Source organism: Anabrus simplex, chromosome 1 (assembly GCF_040414725.1).
Source record: "Anabrus simplex isolate iqAnaSimp1 chromosome 1, ASM4041472v1, whole genome shotgun sequence".
Classification (NCBI taxonomy): Eukaryota; Metazoa; Arthropoda; class Insecta; order Orthoptera; family Tettigoniidae; genus Anabrus; species Anabrus simplex.
In genome coordinates, this window is record NC_090265.1 from 1,235,888,662 (window position 1) to 1,235,900,366 (window position 11,705).

Here is an 11,705-nt window from a genome sequence, read left to right on the forward strand (position 1 = left end):
CCTGCTGCTTTCTTTATTTGTCAGCTCAGTTCAGTTCAGTTCACTGAACTGTTCTATCAAGCTTCTTTTCTTTGTTCCATCTTTGCAATGATTTAGCTTTGTTTTGATATCTCTTCTTTCTTCTATCTTCTTCCAGGTATTGTCTTATATCCATTCCTTCCTCCTGGTTTGCTTGATTCCCAAAATCTCCTCACTCGAATTCAGGAAGGCTGATTTTATCCTTTCCCATTTTCCATTCACTCTAGTTTCATTAGGGCCTCCTCCTGCGTTATCTAGATCAAGTGATCTGTACCTATTCTTCAGCTTGATTACACAATCCTTTATAACTTCAGTATCTTTCAATTTGTCGACGTTGAATTTCGTTTCCACTTCGTTTATTCCTTCGGTTTACTGTAGCAATCTTCAGTTTTAATTTCAGTTATTACCAGGTGGTGATCGCTTCCACAATCTGCGCCTCTTTTGTTCCGAGTGTCTATGAGGGATCGTCTCCACGTATGGCTGATTGCAAAGTGATCAATTTGATTTTGTGTTCTCCCATCTGGCGAAACCCATGCTACTTTGTAACATGTCCTGTGAGGAAAAACTGATCCACCAATCACAAAATGGTTATTTAGGCAGAATTCAACAAAGCGCTCTCCATTGTCATTCTGGACTCCCACTCTCTGTTTCCCTAGAACTCTTTCCACCCCGTCATTTTTATTCCCAATCTTGGCATTCAAACCACCCATTAGCAGTTTGATATCTTTCTTCTTACTCTTCATCAGGACACTTTCAAGCTGTTCATAAAAATGGTTCTTCTCTCTCGCTCAGCTGTTTCTGTTGATGCATAGCACTGTACCAGATGAATATTTCTAACTCTTGTCTTGAACCTGCTGTAATGATGCGATCTAAAACAGGGTTCCAGTCAAGGAGGCATTTTCGTGCTTCTCTTGTCAGCAACAGTCCCACTCCGCTTTGGTTGTCATCATCTTCTTCCTTTCCCATAGGTGCCGATGACCTCGATGTTAGACCCCTATAAACAACAAACATCAATCAACATCATCTTCCTTTCCTGAATATAACAACGTTTTGCCATCTCTCAACTGATGCTCTCCAAATCCATTCCATTGTGTTTCACTCAGTCCAAGCACCATCATCTTATAGTGGTCCATTTCCTTTGAAATATGTTCCAACTTTCCTGCTTCGTACATTGTTCGCACATTCCAGAAACCAGTTCGAGTCCGAGTTTTTATTCTAAGAGTTGTCATTGAAATATCCGTCCGGTTTACTTTTGTATGTGTTTCTCTAATACTTGATTCTCGGGTGTGCAAGTTATTAGCCCACGGTACCCAAAGCCCAGTGGAGGGGCTGCCTCCTATAGCATCTAGGCGTGCTGATTTTCTGTCAGGGTTTCTTTCCTTAGCCTTTAGAGAACCAACTCTCTATACTACAAGGCACTAGCTTCACCAGAGCCCCGTTAGCCGCTATTTTCAGGGTTCCTGTAAGTCCGTCAGAACTACGGTAGCGGTCCCGGGGCACAAGAGGTCCCCACTGTACTTCACCCTTACAGCCATTCCCCTACTTCTAACGTTTGCCCATCTCCCACAACGTCTATGGGAGACGGGTTGCTCTTTCGTCACCGATAAAGTTAGCATGAAGATACTGTGGTGATTTTCGCCATCTTAAAAGCTCTGCAGTTTCTACTGGGTGACGAAAGAGACCACTTTTTCGTGTGTACCGACTCGTTAAATCGTTAAGTTCTCTGCAGCCTGTTGGCACCTGTTGCCACCAACGCCCTCTTGTGGAGCATGTTCATGACCCTCTAGCCAGGCTGCGTGATGTTGGCACCAGAATCACTTTCGGGTGGCTTCCAAGCCACTCTGGATTGCGGAAAATGAACTTGCGGACGAAGGTGCAAAGGAAGCGTTACTTTTACCTCCTAGACCAGTGAATGTACCTGCTAGGGTTATTTTTCTCAGCTACGTCGAATCATCTTGGCGTCCTGGGAATCGGAGTGGCTATCCGTACTTTCAACAAGCTGAGAGCAATTAGAGAAGAAAACTACCGTGTGTTGGTCATCTTTCTGACCTTCACGGAGAGAGGCCGTAGTATTGTGTAGGCTGAGGATAGGTCATGAACGATCTACGCACTCTTATCTCCTAAGGAGGGAAGACACCCCGGTGTGTTATTGTGGTGCCGACTTCACCGTGGCCTACATCCTCACAGATTGCGCCGATCTCTCTGGCCTAAGATGGAACCTTGGTCTGCAGGAGACACTCGAATTCATACTAGCCGACGACGCAACTACTGCTGATCTTGTCATTCGCTTTATGTGCGAGAGTTAGGTACCATCCCGGCATTTGCCTGGAGAAAAGTGCGAAACCTCAGAAAATCACTTCGAGGATGGCTGATGTGGGAATCGAACCCCTTCTACTCAGTTGACCTCCCGAGGCTGAGTGGATCCCGTTCCAGCCTTGGTAGTTTTTTTGATATTTCGTGGCAGAGCCGGAAATCAAACCCGGGCCTCCGGGGATGGCAGCTAATCACACTAACCACTACACCATAGATGCGGACTTAATTTTGTTAGTATATTTTGAAATTGTTATCTTGGATACATTGTTTTGCTTTATTTTAAATTTCTTTTCCACTTCGACTTATAGAGAGGATAATTACATAGTTGTGCTTCTTAAAGCAAAAATCACCACCACTACCCGCCGTAAGAGGCTACTAAAAGGGGACAGGTTTGTTCCTAACTTGGGAGCATGGGTTGGCGACCACGGGGCCCTTAGCAAAGTTTGACATTTCTTCCACTTACGTGCATCTTGCTTGCATCTTTCCTATCCAACCTCTGTTGGTCAACTCTTTTTTCCTTTTCCTACTCCGGCGGTATCAGGTTTCGAAGCTTCGGTAGTCTTGTTTTTTCACGCCTTTCGCGATCCTGCTCATTCTTTTGCCGTTACCTTCATTCTTCGAAGTGACGGATATCTTCCATTTTCCCTCCGTTTAGTGTCAATACAGGATGGTTGCCTAGTTGAACTTTCTCTTAAAACAATCATCACCATCACTCTTCACATTCATGGACACAGTTGTGATGTTCAGTGCGTAGAAGCTCCTCTAGGACTTTTTCAGAGCACGTGTCGAAGGGCTTCAAACTCACTTCAGTGGCTACAGTGATTTGTGCTCGTGAAACATTCTGGGAAAGAACGGACTGAAGTGATCACTGTGTTCATTTTTAACATATCTCGACATTCTTAGCTGAAGAGGTCGTTACACTTTATTACCCAACAGTTAGCTGAGGGAACTTCTGCAAATATTGGGCCTTCTCGTAGTTTGTGCGGATAATTACATCAGGTCTCAAACTCTCTGTTCCTGAGAATTTATGTTGTCTTTCCATGGTGAGGCCAGCCCCACGGTCCAGGGGTAGCGTATTTGCCTCTTATCCGGAGGTCCTGAGCTCGATTCTAGGCCAGGTCAGAATGTTTACCTAAATTAGAGGGATGGCACTAGGTCCACACAGTCTACGTAATTACAGTTGAGGAGCTATCTGACGATGAGGTAGCGGCCCGGGTCTAGAACGCCAAGAATAATTGCGGTGAGGACGTGCTACCTCGTAATCTGCAGATCTTCAGGTTGAGCGGCGATTCCTTGGTAGTTCAATCCTCATCATGGAGCAATCACAATGAAATAAGATAAAATTACCACTACCACTATCCCTTATAGCATTGAAGTGTAAGGTCATTAACATGTTGCAATTTATTGATGATGATGATGATCCTTGATGTTTAAAGGGGCCTAACATCTAGGTCATCGGCCCCGCAGTTTATTGTTAACGTTCAATTGTAAATGCGCTTCCCAAGCAGGACGAAGTAACGAAGGGCTCCTAGGGGTACTGGATAACATACTGTTTGGTCGTTCGGAAGTTGCAGAATTTCCTTAACAATAGGTCTCCATGTGAGCTATCTGCTTTCATTAAATTCTCTATGGAAATGGTTTCAACCGGTGCTGACTGAAGTCGTTAAATTAATGCTGTGTTGATAGTTGATAACTGTTAACATCTGACGTGTTTGTAGCAGATTGTTTACAGAAACCCTGTCCAAATTTTCTTTTAATTTACTTTTGAAATTTGCATTCGTTAAACGTTAAGGTGTTAATGAAGCCCCTAGATATCTAAGTTCATCGTGATCGCCAATCCTGGTGGTATTTCCATAGATTGTTGGTAATTTATCTACCCTGCACCTTGTTTGAATGGTCAAGCGCCCAGGGTTCAATTCTCGGCCGGGTCAGGGATTTTGACTACATATGGGCAATTCCTATAACTCGGAGACTGTGTATTTGCGTTCGTCTTAATACACATATTCACTTACACAAAACACACGACACTAGCCATCACAGAAACACCCTATAGTGAATACATCCTTCAACACAGGACTGGTTTCAGGAAGGACAACTGGTTGTAAAACTGGGCCGAACCCACACACCTTACTGACACCAAAAAATTGTAAAAAACGGCGGGAAGGAAACGAAAGTTGGTATGCAACTGACACTAATATTACAATTTCAATTATTACGACCGTTGACTTTGTGGGGGTCGTGGTTATATCAGTGGGTTACATGCTAGCTTTCCACTCGGATGGTTGACGTTCGAGTTCCGGTCGATATTTTCTTTTCGATCATCATGTGGCATCAGAAAGGGTATCGGTCATAAACCCCAGGCCATAACCAAATGAGCCTAGGTGGCTCCAGCAACCCTAGAAATAACTGGGATATGCTGAGGAAGGTTTAGTCCGGCTCCTTGCTGAATGGTCAGCGTACGGTCTACGGTTCAGAACCTGATTCGACTCTGGCCGTGCCGATGAATTTTACAGCGTATGGTTAAATCCTTTGGTTCGGAGACTGGTTGTTTGTGTTCGTCTCAATATACTTCTCATCTTAAACACTCTAAGTACTAACCACTGCAGAAATGCACAATAGTGAATATAGATCCTATCCCTCTTCATAGGATCGGCGTCAGAAAGAGCATTTGATCGTAAATTGTATCAAATACTGACCCACAAAGTTGGGATTAAGGCCAGAAAGAAGATGGCATTCGACTTTGCATTATTTATTGTAAGACTGGGGATTGTAGAATACACATACAGTATCCCATGCCTATCACAAACGGCGACTGAAAGGCGGAAACCTCTGGCCTCTCTACTTGGGAGTCTTAAATGACCATGGGGCTCCCTCCTAGCTGTGTCTGGCAGTACTTTCAACTTACGTGTGCGTGACTCCTCACTTTCTATACGACCTTTCTTGGTCAACTCTTGTTCTCTTCAGACTCCTAAAGTATTAGGTTTGAGAGTCCTTGGCCTTCTTCACCCTGTGGGTGGGGGTGGTAATATAACGCCCACAGTATCCCGTGCCGGTCGTCAGAGGCGACTAAAAGGGGCCACAGGGGCTCTCAATTTGGGAGCGTGGGTTGGCGACTAGGAGGCCGTTAGTCGAGCCCTAGAACTGCTTCCATTTCACGTTGCGATCCCAAGTTGAGAGCCACATTCATCTATCCTATCCGACCTCCCTTGGTCAACTCTTTTCTTTTCCGATCCCGACGCTATTAGAGCACTCGAGGGCCAGGGAGTCTTTCATTTTCATGCCTTTCGTGGCCCTTGTCTTCCTTTGGCTGATACCTTCAGTTTTTAAAGTGTCGGATGCCTTCCATTTGTTGCTCTCTGATTGGTGTTATATACAGGATGGTTGCCCAGTTGTACTTCCTCTTAAAACAAAAACCACCACCACCACCACCACCACCACCACCACCACTTACTTGTGCCAGGCTCCTCACTTTCATCTGTCCTATCCAACCTCCCTTGGTCAACTCTTGTTCTTTTCGATCCCGGTGGTCTTAGGCTGCGAATCCTAGGGAGTTTTTCAATTTCACGCCCTTCGTGGCCTTTCTCTTTCTTTGCCCGATATCTTCATAATTCGCAGTGTCCCTTTTTTAGTGTTTACAGAGGATGGTTGCCCAGTTGTACTTCCTCTAAAAACAATAATCACTACCACCTCCACCTTTTAAGGCCTTGAGGGTCTCATTTTCGCATCCGTCGTGATCCGCCCTTTTCTTTTACTGATACCTTCATTCTTCAAAAGGCCATATCTCTCCATTCTTTTTCTTCGGATTGCTGTCAAGAGTGCATGACTCCCAGTTGTACTTCCTCAACCACCACCCCTACCAACACTCTCAATTCCAAGCTTATAATTGGACGATTTGTTCCTTGTTCTTTTCTTAGCGGATATCCTTTCTTCTATTAACGTTACATTAAGCCGATTACCTCGTTGATTCTACATGTTCATCAATATCATCCTCCTGTAGGTGGGGGTGGTAGAATAATGCCCACGATGTCGCCTGCCTGTCGTAAAAGACGATTAAAAGGGGCCTATAGGCTCTCAACTTGGGATCGCGGGTTGGCGTCCACGGGGCCCTGAGCTAATCCCTGGCATTGCTTACACTTACTTTCCCCCTGTGGGTGGGGCTGTAGATTAACACCCACGGTATTCCCTGCCTGTCGTAAGAGGCGACTAAAAGGGGGCTGAGGGGCTCTGAACTTTGGATTGGCGACCACGGGGCTCTCAGCTGAGTTCTGGCATTGCTTCCACTTACTTGTACCAGGCTCCTCACTTTCATCTATCCTATCCGACCTCCCTTGGTCAACTCTTGTTCTTTTCAGACCCCGACGGTATTACGTATGGAGGCCTAGGGAGTCTTTCATTTTCATGCCCTTTGTGGCCCTTGTCTTCCTTTGGCCGATACCTTGATTTTTCGAAGTGTCGGACCCCTTCCATTCTTCCCTCTGATTAGTGTTATATAGAGGAAGGTTGCCTAGTTGTACTTCCTCTTAAAACATTAATCACCACCACCACCACCACCACCTTACACTTACTTGTGCTGGGCTCCTCATTTTCATCTATCCTATCCGCCCTCCCTTGGTCGGCTCTTGTTCTTTTTCGACCCCGACGGTATTAGGCTGAGAGACCTAGGGAGTCTTTCATTTCCTCTACCTTCGTGGTCCTAGTCTTCCTTTGATCAATGCCTTCATTTTTCGAAGTTTCAGATCCCTTCCAATTTTTCTTTCTAATCAGTGTTATATATAGAGGATGGTTACCTAGTTGTACTTCCTCTTTAAACAATAATCACTACCACCACACCACTCATTACTATCACACCCGTAAAAATAGTTAACAATGAGCAGGATGTGTTGTGTTAAGCATTAGTTTGTTGTTTTCCAGAGCATGATGGTTCATGAAGCAGCCTACGACTGTGACTGGCACTGTACCAGTAGTTTCAGCTTCAGGAAGTCTGTTCAGATCATCATTATGAGAGCCCAGAAACCAGTGAAGATAACAGCTGCTTCGATCTACGTCATCTCTTTGGAACTGTACATCAAGGTAATCTAACTTTCTCTCTACTTAACGAGAGCTCCATACTGCTGAATGACTCTACATTTGGAAGTCTTTAGTGGGTTAAAGTAAATAACATCATAATAAACTTATTAAACTTCTATGAAGGAACTAACGTTATCAACGCTGACATACTAACACTAACGTAATTATTCAGTTATATAGACTCACAAACTTCCCCCAAATATTCAGGACATTAGGGTACATGCTGAATTCAGATCGAAGAACAAAACGCTCAACTGTCCCAAGGGAGCGTGGGTTGGCGACCACGGACCCCTAGCTAAGTCTGGCATTGCTCCAACTTGTGCCAGTCTCTTCTCTTGAATCATTCCTATCTGACCTCTCTTGGTAAATTATTGTTCTTTTCCAATCCTGATGGTGGGCCTTTATTTTTTTTCGATATCTTCCATTTTAATTCTGATTAGTGTTAAGAGAGTGTGGCTGCCAGGTTGTGCCTTCTCTTAAATTAAGAATCACCACTACCATCAAAACACTCAACAGAAATCAATCCAGAAAGAGCAAAAAGCACTCGAAGAGGTGTAACTTATCCAGTGTTTGCAAACACAAATGCAATGAAAGTCCCAAATTTTATATTGGACAAACTGGTCGGAGTTTCGCACAAACCATATCGTTCATTTAATACTACAAGAACGTCATAAGTAAAAAACTGCCTGTTTTGAGTTATGTATACCATTTTATTGGTTCTTGCATACACTTTTAATTGATATACATAACCCAAAACAGGCAGTTTTCGAGTTATGACCTTGTTGTATTAAATGAACGATATATTCTTCATGTTTCTTCATCTAGCACGTTCATTCCCCTACAGAGGCAATTGCCATCACCTACTTCCAAATACTCTCACACGCAGTCCTCGCCCACAATTCGCCTCACATCACACTTTATCTAGTTGAACGGCCGTCTCCACCCTAACATTCATTTATCATCCTTTTCCATCTTCGTGGAATCCGTTCCCCCTATATGATCTAGCACACTCGACTTTTTGACCAAGGTGTCTTTTCCAACGTGTTTTAACCCGGTCTTGAACATGATTTCATTGTTTCACTGAAAATCTTTTAGCGAAATGCCTGACAAAGTCCCATTCTTCCCGGGATGATTTTCAACTAATTTAACTCTCTAGGACAGAACAACGCATTAAAATAAATCGGGTTGCCGAACACGTCAACCAAAATAGCGAGTATGTTCCAGATTGTTCCAAGTACAAACATACAAAACCTGTTGATGAACAAAATTAAAATCATACACATGAGACAATACAGTAAAGCTTGTTGTTAAAAGTTCTTCTTGAGTATACGTACGACAATACGGACTTTACGATGAAATTCATTTTATGTAACTCTAGTACAATGTGAGAAATATACACACTTATATGTGACAGTGGGTCAATCGAGGTCTTCCCTCGCACTTCTTATAATTATTTATACTCGCTTTGCATACTATTAATATGCTTATTCTTTGTTATTATTTATTATTATTATTATTATTATTATTAGCCTATTATTGTTATTATTAACTTCATTCTAGTTCTTCCTTATTCTTATTAGTATCCTAAATGTCTTTATCATTATTAATATTCCTATTCTTATTTTTATCATTATTGCTCCTTGTCCCCGTTTTTCTCTTCTCTCTTCTTGTGTCTTTTCATATTTCTCTATCTTATCGTCTTCCGCTGTTCTAAAGTTTTATTCCGTAAACTTATGCACAGACATGCATTTGGCTCACTTTTCTTTTCCATTAGTTTTCTCAGTATTAATTAATTACTTCTTCTTTGTTCAGCTTTGCAAGACAGACTTTTGTGTTTTACCAAGTGTACCATTGTTAATTTCTGTTATATTTTTTTTTGTTCCTCTAATATTTATAACTTGGTATTGTACCGGTTACGACCTGTACATGCAGTATTTTTTTACTATTAATTGTACCTCATCATCACGCAAGACGTTCAGAGCGAACTAGGTTTGATTACGTTCGGAGGAGCGAACAGGCGAGCCAGCGACAGCTGTATGTGTGACGTAGCTGCAGGGACAATCTAGACTACCCGCCTGACGCCACGTGTAGCCTGCATGGCCTGGTATATTCTGGATATGAACGTCACGCCTTCGTGAACATTCCATTGAAAAAAATTCAAAACTTTTCTAATAGTAATCGCAGCGACTTGAGCGATACGTCATTTTGAATAGAATAACATAAACGTCTCAAATTGCGAATCTCAAGTAAATCCGTCGAGGGATTCGCGAGATAATCAGCCTCAAAGAGATCACGTTATGATGACGTAGGAGTCCCAACCTGAATATAAGGCCGCGTGCACACCGGGCGCGCTTAAGGAGCAGCTGACTGTCGTAGCGAGAGGTCGTACGTGCCTGTCGCTCCACTTTCTCTCTCCTTGCCAGGTGCTCAGTACTTTCAAGTGCTAACCAGGCAGCTGTACTTATTAGTACGACTTCGAAAGAGCTTTTGTCTGAGCTGAGCACTTCTCAGTGCTCGCTTATTCTTATTCTCTTTCAGGAGGACCAGGATGAAGAAGACGGACGTGTGGCGATCGTCGGACTACTGCTGGGCAGCGGAGGACTTCGAGTCGCCTGCACCCGAGCCGGAGCCGCAGCAGGGGGAGCCGGCTATCGAGGTGGAGACGGAGCCGTACAGGGACGGGTGCGACCCCCCTGATGGCTTTTTCTTCTCCGAAGGCCACACCGATCCGGAGTACGAGGCGCTACTCGTATACTACAGGCCGGGGCGCCCTGTAACTTCTGAACGGGGCCTCGTCCTGGACAGAATGCGGCGCCCTCGCCGAGGAGGCAGGATCATCTCGACAACCATGGCCATCGAGAGCTTCCTACCAGGAGGCCTCATTATCAGGCATCACGACCAGGAGCGGATGCGCGACGCAGAGAAGGAGCTTTCTACTCTGTTCCAGGTCATCCGTCTACCAGGAAGGGACGGCGTGCCAGGGATGAACACCGGCGCAGTCAGGGCCGCGACGGAGACCAGGGAGACGCCGAGGAGGCTAAGGAATAGGGCGGTTAATACCGACCTAGTCCTGGCCACCCAGCCGGCGACCAGCGACGCCATCACAGAGGTGGGGCATGACGCCCCCTGGCGCCGCGACTGTGCGACTTCAGTGGAGGAGGATGCCCCCTGGCGTTCTGAGGCTGCTGTCCAGGCCCAGCCTGACAGCACGTCTGTCGAGCTGCAGACCTCGATGTGCGCCCCACAGGACAGGGAATGCACTCAGGCGTTAGCATCGACCGACGCCGCCGCCGCCGCCAGCCAGGAGAAGGAAGAAGACGGCGACGCAGCGGAGCCATCAGCTACCCTGGGGTCACCAGGCCGGGAGGAGGGCCACGAGGACGAGGCCTCTTCCCCCGCCGAGAAGCAACCCCCGGGACCGACCGACGCCGCCGCTGCCGCCAGCCAGGCGAAAGAAGAAGATGGCGACGCAGCGCAGCCACCAGCTACCCGGGGGTCACCAGGCCGGGAGGAGGGCTACCAGGACGAGGCCTCTTCCCCCGCCGAGAAGCAACCCCCGGGAAGAAGAAGAAGGCGACGCCGCACCAGGAAGCAGAAGGCGTCGCTGGCTCACCAGGAGAGGACCGCCAAGCCGCAACCCAGGACTGCTCCCAGGACAGCAGTCAACCGAGGAGCCAATCAGGAGAGGACCTCAGCGGGTAGCGGCAGTCAGGTGAGAGTAAAACGTCCCCCTCAGCAGCTCTTGCAGTGTTTCCGCTGCCTGAGGTGGGGCCACCGTCAGGTCAGCTGTGGGCTCGAGGTGAGGTGCAACCGTTGTGGTGGTGATCACCACTACACGGCCTGCGCAGCACTTAGAGACGCGCCGGTGTGCGCCAACTGCTCGGGGGGCCACCCGGCCTCCCATCGCAGTTGCCCTGTCTACCGGGCCATGGCGCGGGCAGAGAGGAAGGAGGCCCGGCGCCATGACCCACCCCCTTCCAGGAGGCCCCCGCCTCGGCGGGCTTGGCCTCACTCTCCGGGATCGGAGACTGGGTACGAGGTTCCCCAAGGAGGTGGAGTCGTGCGACAGGCCCTAGTGGTACTCGACGCATGGCTCCGCAGCCGGCAAGGACCGTGCTAGTCACAGCAGTGCCCAGACGGACTGATCCCCAGACGATGGAATGGCGAGGAATTGGTTTATGTTTTGTGCATGTTACCTGTTCCTAACTAACATAACCTCTGGTCTTTTTCCAGCCCACATCCTTGCATGTGCTATCAAAAGATGTCAGGTTTTACATGTAGGCTCTTTCTTCTTCCTGCCTATGTGG